This window comes from Giraffa tippelskirchi, chromosome 10 (assembly GCF_054371585.1).
Source record: "Giraffa tippelskirchi isolate mGirTip1 chromosome 10, T2T-mGirTip1v1.2.pri, whole genome shotgun sequence".
NCBI lineage: Eukaryota > Metazoa > Chordata > Mammalia > Artiodactyla > Giraffidae > Giraffa > Giraffa tippelskirchi.
Window position 1 is genome coordinate 130,334,555 of NC_137284.1, and position 21,345 is coordinate 130,355,899.

General features: G+C 38.9%; 1 long non-coding RNA gene across 4 annotated transcripts in view; it reads right to left on the reverse strand.

Annotated features, from left to right (window-relative positions):
* The window catches only part of LOC145524008 (uncharacterized), a 181,685-nt gene that overhangs the window by 149,926 nt on the left and 10,414 nt on the right, over window positions 1-21,345 (reverse strand). For 3 of the 4 annotated variants that reach the window (XR_014067018.1, XR_014067016.1, XR_014067019.1), the window contains exon 3: window positions 13,112-13,237. This is a non-coding gene — a long non-coding RNA (uncharacterized LOC145524008). Of the gene's footprint in view, window positions 1-6,438; window positions 9,281-13,111; window positions 13,238-21,345 lie in introns of those variants that run through there. The other variant, XR_014067017.1, reaches the window with a different exon arrangement.

Genomic DNA, 21,345 nt, shown 5'->3' on the forward strand with positions numbered 1-21,345 from the left:
TGGGAAATCCCACAAAATATGTAAATGGTCTAAACACCCCGGTTTCAATTCTGGTTTCCTCGGTGTGTATGCCCAGCAGTGGGACTGCTGGGTCGTCTGGCAGTTCTATTTCCAGTTTTTTAAGGAATCTCCACACTGTTCTCCATAGTGGCTGTACTAGTCTGCATTCCCACCAACAGTGTAAGAGGGTTCCCTTTTCTCCGCACCCTCTCCAGCATTTATTGTTTGTAGACTTTTTGATAGCAGCCATTCTGACTGGTGTGAAATGATTACTGATTTTTAAAGAAATCTCTTAGCAAAGAAGGAATAGAAGGAAACTTCTACAACATGTTACATGTGTCAGTTAAGTTTCCAAGGTAACCCATAAATCTATTTCATTCTTGTATAAACTTTTATATCTATGTAACTGTAAATAATTGGAAGCAATGCTTTTGAAATCTGTAGCCTGGGACTTTAGTTACACACACTCCATGGCACCAGGATGCCTTGGGAGTAAGCTGGCTGCTACCCCAGCAAGCCTGGGCTTGTCTATAGAACTCAATCACACTAAAATGTAAATAATCAGTCTTGACTCTGTTAAGGGGCTGAAGACAGAAGACCATGAAGCATCTAAAAAAGATGGAAGAGGCAGCTGGAATTACTTACCTTTTTTAATCCTGTAGGACTTTTATTGTCCATCTGTGTCCCAGAATAAAGGCATGATGTTAACAGCTGTTGATAAACCCATGGGAGAAGAGAATATAGAGAAGGAGTTTTCCAGGCTATGCCTGAACTTGAATGGACTAAGATGATAGACATCTCCGATCTGAATGAGGGGAGAGGGTTCTATCACAGGATTTTCAGACCATTAACCAAACCAATTCATGTACTCACTGTACCCCGAGGCCAAAGCTGATTGCTCAAGGCCTGTGCTTTCCTGCAGAATCAATCTTGTTGTCTCAAAGTTCAGAAATCTAAATGGAAGGAATCATACTATTTAGCTCTCAATAAAGACAATTCAGGTCCTTCAGATTCCACAGATTTAGCCCAAAATGATAGCGGAAGAAACTACGTATATTTTCTGTTCATTTCTGTCGGGAAGTACCTATATGGGAGTATGTGATCCACAACCTTACCCCACACACATGTTAAGACTATTTCTGCTTCAGCCCTGGAATCCCATGCTGTCTAACCTTATCACACCTCCCCAGGGATCCCCTCTCCACTCCTCCTCTCTCCCCTGCTGGCATGGGTGGTGAGAAACTGCTGGTACATCCTTTACATACAACAGACAGGTAGATTTCTGGATTCTACAGAGGAAATGGGAGGAAGGAAGGACAAGGCAAGTGTAGGATGATAGCTCCCATGTCAAAGAGGAAGAAAGTCATCTGCTTCATCTCCTGACTGAGAACCAGTCCTATTGACAGGCTTCAATTCTGAATAGATCATTAAACACTGTCCACAGAGCTACTTAAGAAATTTCATTGCTAGAAAAGCAAAGAGCTCTCAGGGGATGGATGGTAGGTGCCATCCCATACCTCCCTTCTTTCCTTCCTTAATTACAGTATCTTCTCTATGTCAAGTGCTATGACACGTTCTAGGGATACAATGACAAGTGCAGCATACTTTGAAGAACTTGAAATCTAAATAGAGACAAATAGATGTGCTGGCATGTACAGGCAATAAACACTTTGTAATATGACAAGTGAATATGTTATAAGAAGCAATTATGCCAAGAGAAAGAGACTGGACCAGAAACAAGCAAATTCATACTGAAATGATTCTCCAGATATAAATAATTCTCAAAAGAATAAATGAATCTTTAATAGCCAAAAGTAGATCAGTGATTGCTTGGGGAAGGGGTGAAACGGGAGAGGGAGAGCAGTAAAGAAAGAGCTTAAGCTCAAAAAATAAATAAATAAACACAAGAAAACTTTCAGGTGTGATGAATGTACTCATTACCCTGATTCTGATGTTGATTTCATGGGTAGACATTTATATCAAAGCTTATTAAAATGTGTACTTTAAATATATCCAATTTATTGTATGTCAAACTTCAATAAAGCTGTGAAAAATATAGGGTACAGTGTGAACACAAAGAAAGAATGGTAATTTTTTTTTCCTGCAGAGGAAGAGTGGAGAAAGCAATGGCACCCCACTCCAGTACTCTTGCCTGGAAAATCCCATGGACGGAGCCTGGTGGGCTGCAGTCCATGGGGTTGTGAAGAGTCAGACACGACTGAGTGACTTCACTTTCACGCATTGGAGAAGGAAATGGCAACCCACTCCAGTGTTCTTGCCTGGAGAATCCCAGGGACAGGGGAGCCTGGTGGGCTACCATCTATGGGGGTCACACAGAGTTAGACACGACTGAAGCGACTTAGCAGCAGCAGCAGCAGCAGCAGAGGATGAGACCCTCTGCAGAAGCCTCTTAAACAGATATTGCTACAAGCACAATCTCGTTCTCTGTATTAGACAGGGTCCTCACCTCACGTGTTCCTCACAAGGAACAGGGCACAGTCAAATTGTGTAACATGGGAAGAGAGCAATAAAAGGACTGGACACAAAGGTACAAGAAAGATACGGAAAAAATTCTTAGCGATAGTGTGGCTCCCCCTGGGTAGTAGCACAAGACACAAGCACTCCTCCTAGAATGGAAGTAGAGAGGAGGACAGTGGGTTCTAGAACCTGGGGAGGAGGTGTATCACAAAGAGGGATGCTTAAAAAGGAGCTGAGACCTTAGAGTCAACATCCAACCTGCATGGACCTGTTAGGGAGGGAGTAGATGAATAAAGATCCTAACTGAACTCTCCTCCCTCCCTTTCACTCCCCACCAGGGCTCCCTGTTGGCCAACCCTAAGCAAAAGCCAGAGAATAAGGAGGCAGCCATTCAGACTAGACTTCTCCATTTCAGAGCAGTGGGGAAAAAGAATCTGGAAAAGCAAATAGATGATAGGTGACATAATCCTCACTATAGTCTGCTTTTTCTTTTTTTGACCCAGGATCAAAAGATGTAAAATGATACAGAACTAACAGAATCATGTTTTTCCTCTGAAAAAAAACAACAACAATGATTATTTCAGAAAGTTACTTCTCACTATAAGCCTTGGTTTTTGCTCTGATTGGATAATCTCAGATCCTACATTTGGAAGAATGATGTGAAGAGCATGAATCTGATAGCCAGAGCCTTATGCCAGGAGCTGATAAGCCCATGGCCCACCATCTGGGTTTATACAGCCCACAAGGTTAAGATGGTTTCTACATTTTTAAATGGTTGAAAAATACATGAAGAGAAAAAAAATATTTTGTTATACGTGGAAATTACATGAATACTTCCTTTCTGACATTTTTAGTCTCTTTCCTGGACTCTTTCCTTCTATCAATATCCTTTATCTCAAAAAAAAAAAAAAGATTAGAGCATCTATTGTCCCAATAGCCTTTCTGGCTACCTTTTCATCTCTCTTATTTTTTACCATGAAAATTGCTACTTGCACAGTTATGTAATATATCTGAAGCTATTTGGGGAACTTGTGTAATTTCTATATCTGTAAATTCCTATAAATTTCAGTATCCACAAATAAAGCTTTCCTTAAACCAGGTATGCCCACAATTTACATTATTATCTGTGGCTGCTTTTGCAGTCAGTACCACTGTTGAGTAACTGTCCACAAAACATAAAACCTTTACTCCCTGGCCTTTTACAGAAAAAGTCTGATGACCCTTACCTTATGCTAAATAAACTGGAGATTTGGAGACAGATTTGCTTGATTTACTTGAAACCAGACCCCAGTTCTACTAGTACTTGAATGTGTCATCCTCACATGTTACTCAATTTCTATCAGTCTTAGTTTATTTTCAAGACAAAGGAGAAAATAATGTCAACTCTACAGAGTGAGTGTTGAATATTAAGGCATAGAACAGAAGCAAAGTACCAAGCTGGAGAAGGAAATGGCACCCCACCCCAGTATTCTTGAATGGAGAATCCCATTGACAGAGGAGCCTGGTGGGCTACTGTCCTTGGGGCTGCAAAGAATCAAACATGACTGAGTGACATACACGTGAAGTACCAAGCATAGAGACTAATGGGTAGTCTCAGGTGGCTCATTGGGTAAAAGAACTTGCCTGCCAATGCAGGAGTCACAGGAGATACTGGTTTGAGCCATGGATGGGGAAGATGCCCTGGAGGAGGAAATGGCAACCCAACCCAATATTCTTGCCTAGAGAATTCCATGGACATACGAGCCTGGAGGGCTACAGTCCATATGGTTACAAAGAGTTGACACAACTGAGAACGTATGCACAAGGACTAATACACAAGAAAATTATTCCTCTCTTTAAAAGAATAATAAAAGCGAAAAACCATGCAACATTAAGTAATACAAGTCTTCTTGCACCTTTTTATATACCTTTTTTTTTTAACTTCACCATATACTAAACATATTTCTATATTCTCATCATTCCATCTAGAGTCAGAAGGGCTTTACTTCTTATCTAAAGCTAGTCTCTTGCCAGTAAACACAAAATTACATCCCCTTCAAAGACACTTAAATAATAGTTATTAATCTTTAGTGTGTTTAGCAATCGCCAGGTGTTAAGATACAGATCCCTGAGCTTGTTAAAGAATCTGAATTTAAAAATTACCTTAAGAAACACTGATGTAAGATTCTCCCCTTCCTCTCTCTCCCTCCCTCTCCCTCCCCCTCACACAGCAACATACTCACACATAAATACTTCCTTTCTAGCATTTTCAGTCTTTTTCATGGACTGTTTCCTTCTAACAATATCCCTTATCTTAAAAAAAAAAAAGATTAGAGCACCTATTGTCCTAATAGCCTTTCTGGCTACCTTTTCATCTCTCTTATTTTTTACCATCAAAATCACCACATGCACAATATATAACACATCTGAAGCTATTTGGAGAACTTGTGTGCTTTGTGCATCTGTAAACTCCTGTATCATCTCTCACTTTCTATCTATTCCCTCCTTTCCTATTTCCTTTGCTAGCTCCTTTTCTTCTTCTCTCCATCAACAGAGCTTTCCTCATTTCACAGCCACACAGTCCCTCAGAGCTATCTTTAAGGAACGTTAAAGTGGCAGGCTAACAAGCTTTCACCAGAAGCACTGGAGTTATATTCAGTGTTTCAAGACATGGTTCCTAGGTGTTGGGTTTGGTGGAACTCAAGTGTTATGTCCATTGTCCCCTGCCTGAGCTAAAAGAGAGAAGAGCTAGACAGAGAACACAAATAGAAAAGGAAGAAATATAAAGATATACCATCTTTATATTACCAATAAAGCTGATTGTGGAGAATGTGGGTTATATCAGCATCCAAGGGGAAGGTTTGCAATACTGAACTGTACACTTGGACAGATTTACACACCCCATCACAGGTATTGCTGGGAAACATCAGAAATGGAAAAGAATCCTCCAGACAGGTGTAATTGATTAATAGCGTTCTGTTAGTTTCAGGTATACAGCAAAGTAATTCAGTTATAGATATACATGGATCTATCTTTTTTCAAATTCTTTTCCCATTTAGGTTATTACAGAATACTGAGCAGCATTCCCTATGCTATACAGTAGGTCCTTGCTGGTTATCTGTATTAAATACAGCAGTGTATACATGTCAGTCCCCAAATCCCAATCTATCATCACCTCGACCGAATTTTAATCATCACTGAAGAACAAATTGACAATGTGGAAATGGCAATATTGGGTAGAGGCTACAGTGCTACACAAGACTTGGTAACAACAATTATTACCAAGTAACAGTAAGGTATGGGAAGGGAAAGTTCTACTTGAGTTTCAGAAAATAAATTTTAAAAATTTAGGGCAAAAACATGCTGTTGTAAAGAGATTGGCTTTGTGATAACAGGAATAATCTGGAATGGGCTGGAGGGAAAGAATTTTAACTAAGTAATCACTTAAAAATGCCCTAAAATTGTAAGGAGGGAAGCAAGTAAAGACACCTTCTAAAAGGAACTAGAACAAGCCACGGAATGTGGGCACATGACCAAGACTAAGCCAAAGATTAGTGTGAACTTGTACAAATAGTATCAGGAAGACTGAAGTCCTCACTGAACAGGATGAGGCTCATGGCTTGTTCCAAGTAAAAAGAAAGAGGAACAGTCTCAGGGCTTAAGATGTAATGTTAACAAATAAGAAAGAAAAGGAAATTGACTCAGTATCACTCTTGGGCAAGCCATTTTATTTCTCTGTGACACAGTTTTCTGCTCCCTCAAGTGAAAAGGTGCTGGACACCAAGATCCCATCGAATTAATTTTGTTTCTAGTTGTTCATAACAAAGAGTGATCTTCAAGCTAGGAAGGGGAGTATATATACTTTCCTTAGGACAGTGAGAAAATGCAGGCTGAATTAATAAATGGCACACTAAAGCAAGGCATGCCATTTTGACTTCATTTCTACTGATATGTTGAGAGGAAAATGTCACTGACATAAAGTTTCTTTTTCTCATTTTTAAATTTTTTTAAACTTTTAATTTTGTATTGGAGTACAGCAGATTAACAAACAATGCTGTGACTTTCTCAAGTGAACAGAGAAAGGACTCAGCCATACAGACACACATATGCATTCTTCCCCAAACTCCCCTCCCATCCAGGTTGCCACACAACAGTGAGCAGAGTTCATTTGCTATACAGTAGATCCTTGTTTGTTACCCATTTTAAGTATAGCAGTGTGTACATGTCCATCCCAAACTCCCTAACTATCCCTTCCCTCCAGCAGCCATAAATTTGTTCTCTAAGTCTTTGAGTCTCTTTTCCTTTTCTAAGTTTCAGTCGGTTCATTTCAGTCATGTCTGACTATTTGCGACCCTATGGACTGCAGCACACCAGGCTTCCCTGTCCATCACCAACTCCCAGAGCTTGCTCAAACTCATGTCCATTGAGTCGGTGATGCCATCCAACCATCTCATCCTCTGTCGTCCCCTTCTCCTGCCTTGAATCTTTTCCCAGCATCAGGGTCTTTTCCAATGAGTCAGTTCTTTGCAACAGGTGGCCAAAGTATTGGAGTTTCAGCTTCAGCATCACTCCTTGCAATGAATATTCGGGACAAATTTCCTTTAGGATGGACTGGTTTGATCTCCTTGCAGTCCAAGGGATTCTCAAGAGTCTTCTCCAACACCACAGTTCAAAAGCATCAATTCTTTGGCGCTAGTTTTCTTTATAGTCCAACTCTCACATCCATACATGACTCTGGAAAAACCATAGCTTTGACTAGATTGACCTTTGTTGGCAAAGTAATGTCACTTTGTAAGTTTGTTTGCATCATTTCTTTTTGGATTCCAACAAAAGGGATGTCCTATGATATTTCTTGTTCTCTGTCTGACTTACTTCACTCAATATGACAATCTCTTGGTCCATTCACGTTGTTGCAAATGGCATTATATCATCCTTTTCAAAGGCTGAGTAATATTCTATTGTATATATAATGGACACATCTTCTTTTTTCCATTCCTCTATTTATGGACATTTAGGTTGCTTCCATGTGTTAGCGATCATAAACAGTGCTGCAATGAACACTGGGGTGCATGTATCTTTTCAGATTGTGGGGTTTTTTTCTGGATATTTGCCCAGGAGTGGGATTGCAGGGTCATATGGTAGCTCTATTTTTAGTTTTTTAAGGAAACTCCATACTGTTCTCCATAGTGGCTGTACCAATTTACATTCCAACCAACAGTGTAACGAGGATTTCCTTATCTTCACAGTCTCTCCAGCATTTATTGCTTGTGGATTTTTGATGATAGCCATTCTGGTTGGTGTGAGGAGATATCTCATTATGGTTTTGATTTGCATTTCTCTAGTAATTAGTTGACATAAATGTCTTGATTTCAATGATGTGTGTAGTGAATCTTCCAATGATATAATTTTGGATAAAAACATTTGGCAGGTAGGGAGGAAAATGAGAATGAAATTAAACACGTGGAATAGCAATAGTGTGTATCTTTATCATTCTAACTGTGTGACCTTGTAAACATTAGTAAATTTCTTTGGGTCTGTTTCTTAATTGGTTAAAAAATTAAGCACATGAGATAATTAATTCTGAGCTGATTTTCTACTCTAAAATTCAAAGATTCTAAAGTTCAACTAATTTGATGTCAGTATATAAGGAGACTTTAGTAAACTATAAGAAGACCTGGGTTTTGCACAGTTCAGAATTTTTACCATAGGCAGATGAAGATATTGAAGGTTTGCTTATATAATTTACAGATAACACAAACCTGGATTGGATGTAGTACAGAAACAGAATTCAAAATAGAGTCTTAAGAGGTTGAGACTTATAGATTGCTTTTGTATTCAAATGAGAAAATCTAATTTAGTAGCAGTTTATATGTGTGAAAAAGAAATGTTGTTTATTCACTCAGTCATGTCTGACATTTTGGGGACCCCATGGACTGTAGCCCACCAGGCTCCTCTCTCCATGGGATTCACCAAGCAAGAATACTGGAGTGGGTTGCCACTTCCCTCTCCAGAGATATTCCCAACCCCAGAGATCGAACCTATGTCTCCTGCATTGGCAGGTGCATTCTTTATCTCTGAGCCACCAGGAAGAAACAGTACCTAGTACCTCAAATTTAGTATGAACCAACAGTGTAACATGAATATGTATATGCATGTGTGGGGGGCGGTGAGAGAGAGAGAGACAATAGCACTATATTGTCAATATATAACAAGAGCCTTAAAAAATCGTATTGTTGTTGTTTTTCAGTCATTCAGTCATTCTGATTCTTTGCAACCCCATGGACTGCAGTATACCAGGCTTCCTTGTCTTTCACTATCTCCCTGAGTTTGCTCAAACTCGTGTCCATTGAGTCGATGATGCCATCCAACCATCTCATCCTCTGTTGTCCCTTTCTCCTCCTGCCTTCAATCTTTTCCCAGCATCAGGGTCTTTTCCAATGAATCAGTTCTTTGCATCATGTGGCCACAGTAATGGAGCTTCAGCTTCAGCATCGGTCATTCCAATGAATATTCAGGGTTGGTTTCCTTGCTGTCCAAGGGACTCTCAAGAGTCTTCTCCAGCACCACAGTTCGAAAGCATCAGTTATTCGGTGCTCAGCCTTCTTTATGGTCCAATTCTCACATCTGTACATGACTACTGGAAAAACCATAGCTTTGACTATACAGACCTTTGTCAGCAAAGTGATGTCTCTACTTTTTAACACACTGTCAAGGTTTGTCATAGCTTTTTTTGCAAGGAGCAAGTATCTTTTAATTTCATGCCTTCAGTCACTGTCTGCAGTGATTTTGGAGCCCAAGAAAGCAAAGTCTGTCGTAGTTCATTCTAAGGAGGCAAAAAGGAACATATTCTTCATTGCCTCCTTAGAAGTAAATCTTCTCTTCCCATTCATCCTTTACCCCTAGACTACTCAGTGCTAATGAACCTCACCTTCTTAGCTCTGATGACCCAATGACCTTCACCTCCAATGCACTTAATCCATCAACTGCTCCTCATACTGGTATTTCCCACTATCCTGCACTGCTCTATCATGAAGATTTTAAACTATGAAATTCCAGTTGCATTGTCAAATTTCTAAACATAGTCTATCAGTGCCTCTAATCTAACATGATGAGTACTAAATTCATCTTATCCAAACTTGTTCGTTGCTTGTTTTTTCATATTTCTGTTAACAGTGCCATGACTGGCTTATTAGCTGATGTTGATAACCTCTAAGTCATCACTCTCCTAAGTTTAAATGCTCCTTCTTCACCATACTTCGTATTCCCATTATCCACTTTCTGAACAATAACAATAGCATTTTAATGCAACTCCGTGCTCCCCTGGTGGCTCAGACGGTAAAGCGTCTGCCTACAATGAGGGAGTCCCGGCTTCAATCCTTGGGTCAGGAAGATCTCCTGGAGAAGGAAATGGCAACCCACTCCAGTATTCTTGCCTGGAAAATCCCATGGATGGAGGAACCTGGTAGGCTACAGTCGATGGGGTCGAAAATAGTTGGACATGGCTGAGCGACTTCACTTTCACTTTCTTCCTTCTTCACATTGTAACAAATCATTTCCAATGCTCTCAGATTAGTCTTCCCAATGCCTCCCTCTGACCCTGATATTTACTTACTGAAAAGCCTTGCTGACTCCTTTTCTGACTAAATAGAAACTAAATCCTACAGTTTGTTATACAAAACTCTTGGTAAACTGCCCCTCATCTGTCTTTTCCAGCATGATTTCCAACATCTTCATAAATCAGCCCTTTGCTTCAATCTGTTCTACCCAAATAATTTGATGCTTCTCAGTCCCTCTATTTTTCCATTGCTCTTCTGTTTTCAAGCCCTGCTTCACTGTTTCTGCCTTGTAACCTGCCCTAATCTTCCCTCCTGAGTCAAAAAAGTAAATGTATCCTCCCCCAAACTTCTATATCACTTCCTATCTTGTTATTTTTACCTCTCACTCATATTTTCATATAAATGCATACATTTGGCTGATTTTTCATAACAAAGTACATAATATAGTGAGACCTTACATTATACATCCTTGTATTAGTCTTTCATCCAATGATTTGAAATGTTTATCGAGCATCTCACATGTGCTAGGTGATGCGGATAAGCAATGACCAAGAGGAATTTGTCTCTACTTTTTTGGGGCTTAGTTTACAAATGCTAAACTTATTGGTAAATAAGTAATGAATGAGTTGGTGATAAATTAGAATTATGATAAATACTAAAAATAAAAAGTATACAGTGCAGTACCAATATATAGAAAGTGAACATATGATACTGTTTTTATAATCCAAAACACCCTTTCAAAATGGAGCCATATTCAGTCTAGCCTAAAAGTATGTGCTAGTCTGTGTGTGTGTGTGTGAAGTTGCTCAGTCGTGTCCGACTCTTTGCAATGCCATGGACTGTAGCCTACCAGGCTCCTCCGTTCATGGGATTTTTCAGGCAAGAGTACTGGAGTGGGGTGCCATTTTCTTCTCCATGTGCTAGGCTAAAAGACATTATTTTTCTTGATTTACAGCATGATCCAGTTATTATGAGTAAAGACCATAATATCTGAGCGACAAAATAGGAAACTAAATTCCCATTCTTGGGCAAGCATAACTGACTAGTTTAGTGACAAACCTAAGGTACACATACAGTATGGCCTTTTTCTTCCTGTTGTTTTACTCTAAAGCAGCTATTTTCTGCTTTTACGAATTGCATGGAGCCATCAATTATGGCCAGTAATCTCTAACAAAATACGAGGAGCAAAAATATAAAGAAGCAAGTGATTCATCACTAAGCCTGAGGCCAGCTGTAAGGGGAAAAGCCCTTTCTGGCTTGGGGCTAGCAGGCACAAAAGCACATTATTCCTGAAGGAGCTATGATTTGAAATTTCTGAATGGGTTTACCACCAGTCTCAGCTGGCAGCCTACTCTGCATGCACAGGCAGGTAAACTCTTCAAATACACTTTTTTTTTTTTCAGTATGGAGACTGTTCCTGGTATTTATATATTCATCAAAAAACAAGGTGAGATTTTATTTTTGTTTTCTTCCACTGAATTCACGCTTCTAACTGTGAGAGTATAAAATTCCCTCCAACTCTCTTATGCAAGGGCTTTCTCTTTCTCAGACATAAGGTGCCTTATCTTTTTTGGCACCTCTGATTGTCAGTACATGAGTTCTGAGAATAACAAATTATAGGCTGATAGACATCTAAATGGAAGCAAGAAGGCCACCGTCACAGCCACTTTTATAATGTGGCATGTGGGTGAAAGAAGGGACAATAGGACAGAGGGCAACATTCTAGGTAGAGACTGACCTATTGGGAATGAGACGGACTGAAAGAATTAACCATACAAAAGGTTACTAGGGAGGACTAGTTATTGTATGGCCCTGAATTGAAATGAAAATGCAATGAACTAATGAAAGCCATTGTTGTTGTGTTCTCTAATTAACTGTCTTTTAAACATCCTTTAGGACAATGAAGAACACACAAGGCATAGAGGAAATTTTTCACAATGAACCCTGACCGTTGCCTCTGCAGCAAGAGGTAAATGAAGATAGAAGAATGAAATATGCTTCTTCATGAATTTCCCCTTTTCTTCGTGAAAAAAATTTTTTGTGGCAAGCAAATTGGAGACACTGTTGAAGAACAGTTCCTCTTCACATAAAGGTTACCTTTATAAAGCTGCCAGTCAGTGCCCTCATGGTTCATCTGCCAAGTAAGTGCCAGGCATGGAATCTATACTGTGGCAGGCGTGGAGACAGGCAAGCCTGACTCTCCCACCCTCGTTATGAATCACCGTTCTTTGCTCCTTTGTACCCGAGTTGCCACTTTTCCCACTCTCTGCCTCCCTTCTCACTGGAGGGGTCTCTTCCCTCACACATGAGCTGAATGTTCCGTTGTTGCCAGGAAGCCAGGCTTACTGAATGCTGATTTCATGGAAATCGTACAAGAGAGGCAAACAGTAACCTTCCAAGTAATCTGCATGAAAAGTGACTTTACAAGACATAAAGTGTCCAGTTTGGCTAATGATGCCTCATTTGTGCTACTTTAAAGGAGAGGAGGTATATACATATATATGTAATACATTATATATATGTATATAATATATATGCTATATATACACAGATTTTTCCTTTAATACATATGCATGTACACATATGGTTTTGTTTCACTTTTGGGTTGAGTGTTTTAAATGGATCTGTCTTTTTTGTCCAATGACTTTTCTTTTTTATAAAGATCCCCAGAAAAGTGCAACTTTAAATTTGTTGTTCTATTCTTAAAATCCCTAGTATATTCTAGAGGGTGTTGCACATATATGTACATATATATGACACTTAATATTCAGTTTCTGGGGTCTGATATGGTAGAAAAGTATACTTTATTTCCTTTATTTTAACATCTAAAATGAGAGGGGCTATTCAAAAGAAGCAAATAAGTGCTCAATAAAAGATATTCTCCTGATATAAAAGATATCTCCATAATCATTACTTTCTATAGTTCTCAAAATAAAAATTTTTACAGTATGTCATCTCAAACTATACCCCATTGTCATTTACTCAAGCTACTTATATGCTGAGACTTTACAGGAATTAAAAGGAGATTAGGTAATCACTTATAGTAAACTGTATCTTTATTTACTCTAAATAGCTTTATATGGTGAACTGTCACTTACCTTGTGACTTGATAAACTCACAGGGAAAACACTGCTTGACAGTATGATGTTTTCATAAAGCAGAGGGGAGGATTTCAGGGTTATATTCTGAATAGTAAATGGTCATAAATACAATTCTTCAAAGGCCTGGAAAACACAGAGATTGCTTATAATAAAAACTATCCCCTAGTATATCTTAAATAGCAATTAATTATCTATATTGTGCTGACACACACATTACATTCAATTTTTTCTCCCTGGTGTCATACATCTTCATAATGATGAAGAAATAAAACTACCATATGTTACATGCTTCCAGATTTATGACAATTACAAAAAAGAAGAAGCAGAGTAAGCTAATTTCGCAAAAGAGAGAAATATATTTACTGAAAAATTCAGTACCTAGTTGACAATGATTTGCAAACTGTGACCAGGAGAGCTCCTAAGAAATGAAATATCCATGTTAGTAATGTGATTACACTGAAGACATTTTTCATATGTTATTTTCCATTTCTCCACTGTTTTCACTAGTAAAACCAACAGAAGTCATCAGAATTAAATCTAATAGGAAATCTGATCACTCAGAATCAGTAATGGTAAATAGAGATTCACTGTAAATCCTCCTGCTCAGTTCAGCCCAGATCTACAAGCATCTAAGAGCTGTTTGGCACTCTGTTAGCAATCTTGGCAGAAATTCAGAAGATTGAATGGAGATGAATTCTTAATGACTTCCTAACATTTAGGTGGGGGGCTCTTTCCAGAAGGAGACTGAAACACAAGATTTGTAATTACAGAATGAGGGAGTTGGGTACATTGAGGCTTCTCCTCAGGATGGAAATATAGGAAGTCAGTTCTCAGCAGAAATGAGATTTTGCCATTAGATTCAAATAACAACAGAGGAGTTCTCAATATGCATTTAAAATATTAGTTTCCTTTGAACAAAAAGCATTGATTCATGTTGGTTGTCTACTCAGACTCCTTCAGATATTGAAAGGCAGCTATGTGGCTTTCTTGAGTCTTCTAAAGTCTAGGATATGAATTTTCTTTTGTGATCAATTTCACATTTGACATTTGGTCCTAATGCTATGGATCTCTAGGTGGTCATATTTTGCATTTTGAAGATGTGAAATATTGTGTGCTAGATTACTCACTCCTTGCCTAGTTTGTGTGTCTTGGACAGTTGTTTCAAATAACCAAATTGCCTTGCTGTACAGCTGAAACATTGTAAATCAATGATATTTCAATAAAAAATAAAATAAAATATAATCATAAATTCTAGAATGAGAATATCTTTCCCTGTGCTACCATGTTTTTCCTTAAGTCAGATTAAACAAATGCCTCTTTACTGTCCAGTATGGAAGGCACAAGCCACAAGAGACCAATCAGCACCCGAACTGGGGCTGTTCTGAGTTGACTTGCAATATGAATATAAAATACACGCCAGATTTTGAAGCTGTCATATGAAAAAAGAATGGAAATATCTCAATAAAGTATTTGTATCAGCTACATGATGAAATGATATTTTAGATATGCTGTATTAAATAAAATACACTATTAAAATGAATTTTACTTGTTTACTTTTAAGATATGTGGCTACTAGAAAATTTGAAATTCTACATGTGCCTCATATTGTGTATCTATTGAATAGTGCCAGTCTGTATAGCTATATAGTCAATATATTATAGCTACAAATTCTGAGCGAATCACTTTAATTTCTTTCCCCTGTCCCAGTTTGTATGTTTTATGCAGCCTACAAGATATTTGTTGTGGGAGGATACACGAGGATCATATGAGGCAGAGTCATCGGTCACCTAGAAGATGACCCTCAACAGCAGTAATACTGCTGTGATCAGCAGGAAAGAAGGGTCCTTAATAACTGAGGTGATGGACATAATCACTGACTTTCCCAGACCTCCAAGTCTGGGATTTGGGGGCCTGCAATCACAAGCACATCTCAAAACAGGGATAGAATCCACTGTATGGAAATATTCCCTTTAACCACATGGTTATTATAAAGACAATCTAAGCTGAAGAAATACTTGAGATTCAACAGATGCAGGCGAAAATACTTCTTGGAACTCCCTTTATCTGAGGTGTATGCATGCCCAGTCGTGACCGACTCGTTGCGGTCCCATGGACCACAGCCCGCCAGGCTCCTCTGTCCATCAGATTTTCCAGGCAAGAATACTAGAGGGGATTGCCTTTTCCTTCTCTGGGGGATCTCCCTGACCCAGGGATCAGACCCACATCTACTGTGTCTCCTGAATTAGTAGGTAGATTCTTTACATTGAGCTACCTGGAAGCCCCTCATTTATCCGAGTAAAGGCAGAAACTTCTGAAAAATGACCACAGCTGTCAATTCCCTCTTCAGGGTGGCTTTTACTCTCAGGAAACTAACCCTATCAGGGAGTTCCCTGGCAGTCCAGTGGTTAGGACTTAGGGCTTTCACTGCCAGTCCAGGTTTGACCCCTGGTTAGGAAACCCCATAAGATGCAAGGCCAAAAAAGAAAAATCATAACACACAAAACTATGAAATTATCTGAACATTGAACTCATGGTTTCTTAATCTCATTAGAGAGCTTTCTGGATTCTACAGTTTAAATGGAAGAGAGGTAGAGATGGTGGTGGATGAGGGCTGACAGGATTTTGTGAATTCCAAGAGACTGCATGGAACCTTGAGGACTGGGAGAACTGTAACTCGAGCCCCAAAGCTGGAGCAGGGCAGGGCTGAAAATTTTAGATAGATAGATAGACAAAATGGAGGATCACACAAACTTTGTATTGATTTGGTGTCCATACCTTGATAACTCAGTTGGTAAAGAATCCGCCTGCAATGCAGGAGACCCTGGTTTGATTCTGGGGTCAGGAAGATCCCCTGGAGAAGGGATAGGCTACCCACTCCAGTATTCTGGCCTGGAGAATTCCATGGACTGTATAGTCATGGGGTCTCAAAGAGTTGGACACAACTGAGCAACTTTCACTTTTCACCATCAAATATTTGGTATATTAAGTAAGTTTTTCAAATTATTTTTCTTTTTTAGTTGAAACATCTTTATGTTTCCTCAAGCCTTTCATTGTCTCCAAAATCAAACTGATACCCCCTTCTTTGTGTCCTACAACACTTGCTACTCTAATCATCATTGTAGCAATAGCCACCAGTTCATAAAAGATATTAGATTAGGTTGAATGGTTACATTTTCCTTATACTTAGGTAAAAATTAATAATCAACTACTAGTGAATGTTCAGTTCTAAAAGACATGCGCTCTGTTTCTAAGCCAACACCTTTCTATACTTAAATCATTTCATCTATATCACAACTCCGTAGGTAAGTATGTTGTCCTCAATTCACAGATAAGGAAACGGCAGACCAGAGATAGTAAATAATTAGTCCATATTCATAAAGCCTATGACAGAGGAAGGTCTTCCTGGATTCAAATTGGTTCCTTTTAGTCATGTAACTAAACTACACTGTCTTTGACTGTGTGAATTATGTACCAAAGCCAGATGGTGCATAAGCTCTAAATTTGCAAAACATTTCATCTGACTAGTGAAAAGTGTGAACAAGAGAAGGAGGGCATAATTAGTCATCCTTTAATACAAAAGCGTTAGATTGCACTAGGAGGGCCCTTTTCCTCAAACATAGAATAAGAACCTTGAGAAAAATATGTTGCTCACCAAATATGTTTTTTTAACAGAATATCAAACCTAAGAACAAAAAGGATATGATGTAGTTAAAAAGCATGGAACTATAGATAAGTTATAAATTTAAAAACTGTCTTTCCCTACTATTATCAAATGGAAAGTATTCACAAGTATTCTCCATTTTTCGTAAGTTTACTCCACTTCGTGTTTATGAAAGACCTACATTAGTGCTTGTTTCAGCTAACAAAATGAAATTTCAGGAGGATTTTCATTTTTATGGAAAAAGGAGAAAATGAAAATATCATTCAGCTATTTGTTTTGCAGCAAGCTGTTATAGAGGCAGTGCACCCCATGCAGTGAGAGTGGTCTCGGCAAGCTTCTTCCCCAGGACCTACCTCAGCAGCATCTCAACATCAAGGTACCATAAGCTTTGAACTGTATCTGTGAGCATTTGTGCTTTCACCTCCATTGATTTTGTGCTTTCATTAGCAAGGAGTGTCCTAAGGTAATTGCTTCTTCCCTTTATACTTTTTTGGCCTAGGAAAGCTTTCATAGGAAAGCTCTATTTCTAGGCAGCAAGGGAAACTTGTATTTCTACCTGTACACTTTAAAAACATTTATGTCTGGCCCATAATCACATAAATTTCGTATGATTTTGTCTTCAAATGCTCTTTCTCATGCCTTTTTTTTTTCCTTTGAGAATTTCTACCAAAATTTCCTTTGGAATGCATGAATTTTTCCTTTCAGCCATGGAGTCCATCTGTTGTCCTGTACAAAGACAGGGGCAATTAACAGCACTAGGATTGAATTTTATTGGAAGGAGTAAGACATATTTCTGATCAGTTTTAAAAATAATTTGTTCTTTTTACCCATACATGGCTTAATATAAATTAACAGTTGGTCAGTGCATAACACAATAAAATAACAACAAGTTCCGCCCACAGACTAACAGATTGCATTTTAGGTACTGAAAAAGGCAGTCAAATTTACTAATTAACTTTTTAATCTTAAAAATTTTTAGCATATTTTATAAAGATTATTTTTAATGTGTTTTAAAAGTAAATAAATTAAGCATGACTTAAACTCTAATGCATGTGCATATTAATCTAAATGGAAGCATAAGTTCCTTCTGGATTCTAAATTGTCAATAGTTTCATGTTTCTCTAACTATCCCATCCTTTGTCATTAATTTATATGTTCCTTTAATATACAAGGCATACCTTCTTTTATTTTTTTTTAACCATTTGTGACATAGTAAGAAATATGTATTTGATCTCTGCCCCCTGTTTCTGGACCAGAACTCCCTAAAGCCTTTGGAATTTCCTTAGTGACAAAGGTGAGAGGTATCTTTCGTTATTCATAACAAATCCCTCTTGATCTAACCCCAATTTATACAAATGTGGTGACTCCTGGAGGAAGGAGACTGGTTGCCAGAGGAATCTAACACGTAATTAGAGAGTTAGAACTTGCAGCCCCAACTCCTTGTTGGTGATTTAGTTGCTAAGTCATGTCCGACTCTTGTGACCCCTTGGGCTGTAACCTGCCAGGCTCCTCTGTCTGTGGGATTCTCCAGGCAAGAATACTGGAATGGGTTGCCATTTCCTTCTCCAGGGGATCTTCCCAACCCAGGGTCTCCTGCATTGCAGGCAGATTCTTTACTAACTGAGCTACAAGGAAAGACCCCCTCAACTCCTTACTAGGGAAAGAAAAGGGGCTGGAGATTGACTTAATCACCTGTGGCCAATGTTTTCAACAAATCATTCTTTCATAATGGAAATTCATAAAAAATCCTAAATATGAAGGGGTGCACAGAGCTTCTGATTGGTGACCACATGAAACCAGAAGCTCCTGCCCCTTCCCCATACCTTGTGCTATGCACACCTTCCATGTCTTGCTCCTGAGTTGCACCCTTTTATAAATGGGTAATAAGTGCAGCACTTTCCAGAGTTCTGTGAACTCTTCTAGCAAATTATTGAACCCAAAGAGGGGGTTGTGGGAACCCCTGATTTATACCCAGAAGATTCATAAGTACTGGAGGCCTGGACTTTTCATTGTCATCTGAAGTGGGGGCCAATTTGTGAGACTGAGCCCTTAGCCTGTGTGTGTGCTAGTTGCTTAGTCGTGACCGACTTTTTGCAATCCCATGGACTGTACCCTGCCAGGCTCCTCTGTCCATGGAATTCTCCAGGCAATAATACTGGAGTGAATTACCATTTCCTTCTCCAGGGGATCTTCCCAACCCAGAGATCAAACCTGAGTCTCCTGCATTGCAGGTAGATGCTTTACCATCTGAGCCACCAAGGGAAGCCCTGTGGGTCTACACTAACTCCAAGTAGTCAGTTTTTTAAGTGTCGTGAGGAGAGAAATAGTTTTTTATTTTCCTTTACAATCCCCCTTCTAAAAGAATAAAAATATTCCCTGCAAATTTTTAAATAAATGTATACACAAATAAATGTCTAAAATAGACACCATAATCCAGAAAAAAACAGTGTAAACCCAACATATAAAATGAATTAAAACTATGCTTAACATTTTTGGATAAAAATCAACTCAAAGAATACAATACATAAAATTAAACATTATAATCATTTTCTTTAATTTTTTTCCTTCAGTCCTTTGACAGAGAAGTCTATTAATTCATAAAGCCTCAGTTCAGTTCAGTCACTCCTTGTGATCCCATGAATCGCAGCACACCAGGCCTCCCTGTCCATCACCAACTCCCTGAGTCCACCCAAACCCATGTCCATAGAGTCAATGATGCCATCCAGCAATCTCATCCTCTGTCGTCCCCTTCTCCTCCTGCCCTCAATCTTTCCCAGAATCAGGGTCTTTTCCAATGAGTCAGCTCTTCGCATCAGGTGGCCAAAGTATTGGACTTTCAGCTTCAACATCAGTCCTTCCAATGAACACCCAGGACTGATCTCCTCTAGGATGGACTGGTTGGATCTCCTTGCAGTCCAAGGGACTCTCAAGAGTCTTCTCCAACACCACAGTTCAAAAGTATCAATTCATAAAGCCTCACAAAAATATAATTTTTATCTTCTAGCACATAAAATAATGTTTAGTTATTAATACATTAAATGTTTGCCTACTTTTTAAAATTATGAATTATCTTAGTATTTTTACTTATTTTTAGAAACCTGACCCAACTTCAGTAAGAGTGGCATAAAATGCCCTAGCCTTCTTACTCTATGAGGTGGAGGTAAACAACCAAACTCTCTCTATATACATATACCTACACACATACCGGCAACCCACTCCAGTACTCTTGCCTGGAAAATCCCATGGACGGAGGAGCCTGGTAGGCTGCAGTCCATGGGGTCACGAAGAGTCAGACAGGACTGAGCGACTTCACTTTCACTTTTCACCTTCAAGTATTGGAGAAGGAAATGGCAACCCATTCCAGTGTTCTTGCCTGGAGAATCCCAGGGACGGCAGAGCCTGGTGGGCTGCCGTCTATGGGGTCACACAGAGTCAGACACGACTAAAGCGACTTAGCAGAAGCAGCAGCAGCAGCAGCAGCACACATATACACCTACATATATAATAGAACTGGGACTTACTATGTGATCAAGAGAGCAATTATTTTTATTTTAATAGGTGAATTAAAACAAGTCACATTTACCTTATGACAGATGTGGATGGTCATAGTCTTATTAAAATTATTTCATACCTTTTAAAGATATCTTAAAAAATTATTCACTCTGTTTTATTTGTTTTTGATGTATGCATCTCCTGAAAATAGAGAAATATTATATTCTGTACTACTGGCTCCCCTTATAACTCATATGTTAAATTTGTCTTTTTCATTTTTAGTCAATATATTTCTAAATATCCTTCAAAAAAAAGAAATCTATTTTATCTCAGCTCATTTCTTCCTCTATCTAATTTTAGTTAACTCTAATATCTTTCTTAGTTTTTCCATTTGTGCTGAAAAGTGTAGTTATACTTCTACTAATTGATTTTACAGGCTTATATTTATCTTCAGCTAGTAAAAATAAGGAAATTGGTACACCATCTCCCATCCTCCTAATTTTTTTTGCTAAATTATCTCTGTACCTTTTAATTTTTCCTTTGGTTGTGTGTAGTTATCAATGCTGGCTGCCCATTAGTCATCTGTGGGCTTCCCAGGTGGCACTAGAGGTAAAGAATCTGCCTATCAATTCAGGAGATGTAAGAGACGCGGATTCAATCCCTGGGTTGGGAAGATGCCCTGGAGAAGGGAAAGGCAACTCACTCCAGTATTCTTGCCTGGAGAATCCCATGGACAAAGGAGCCTGGAGGGCTACAGTCCATGGGTTTCAACTTAGCAGGCACACACAGGAGATGTTGAAACATACCAGTGTGCAGGCTCCAGCCCAGAACTATTAAAGAAAAATCTATGCACCCAGATTTGGGGCACTGGCATGACTCAAGAGTTCCATAGGTGGTTCTAATATGCAGCTAGGCTTGTGAACTACTGGTTCATACTATGTTTTACTGTTTTCAGGCATTTGGCCAATTCAGTTCTCATTATCTGTTGTCTCATCATTTCTTTCACTACTCTTCCGCAAAGAGGCAAATGCTTCATTAAGTTCTCTCTCTCTCCACCCCCCATTTTTCTTCATGTTTT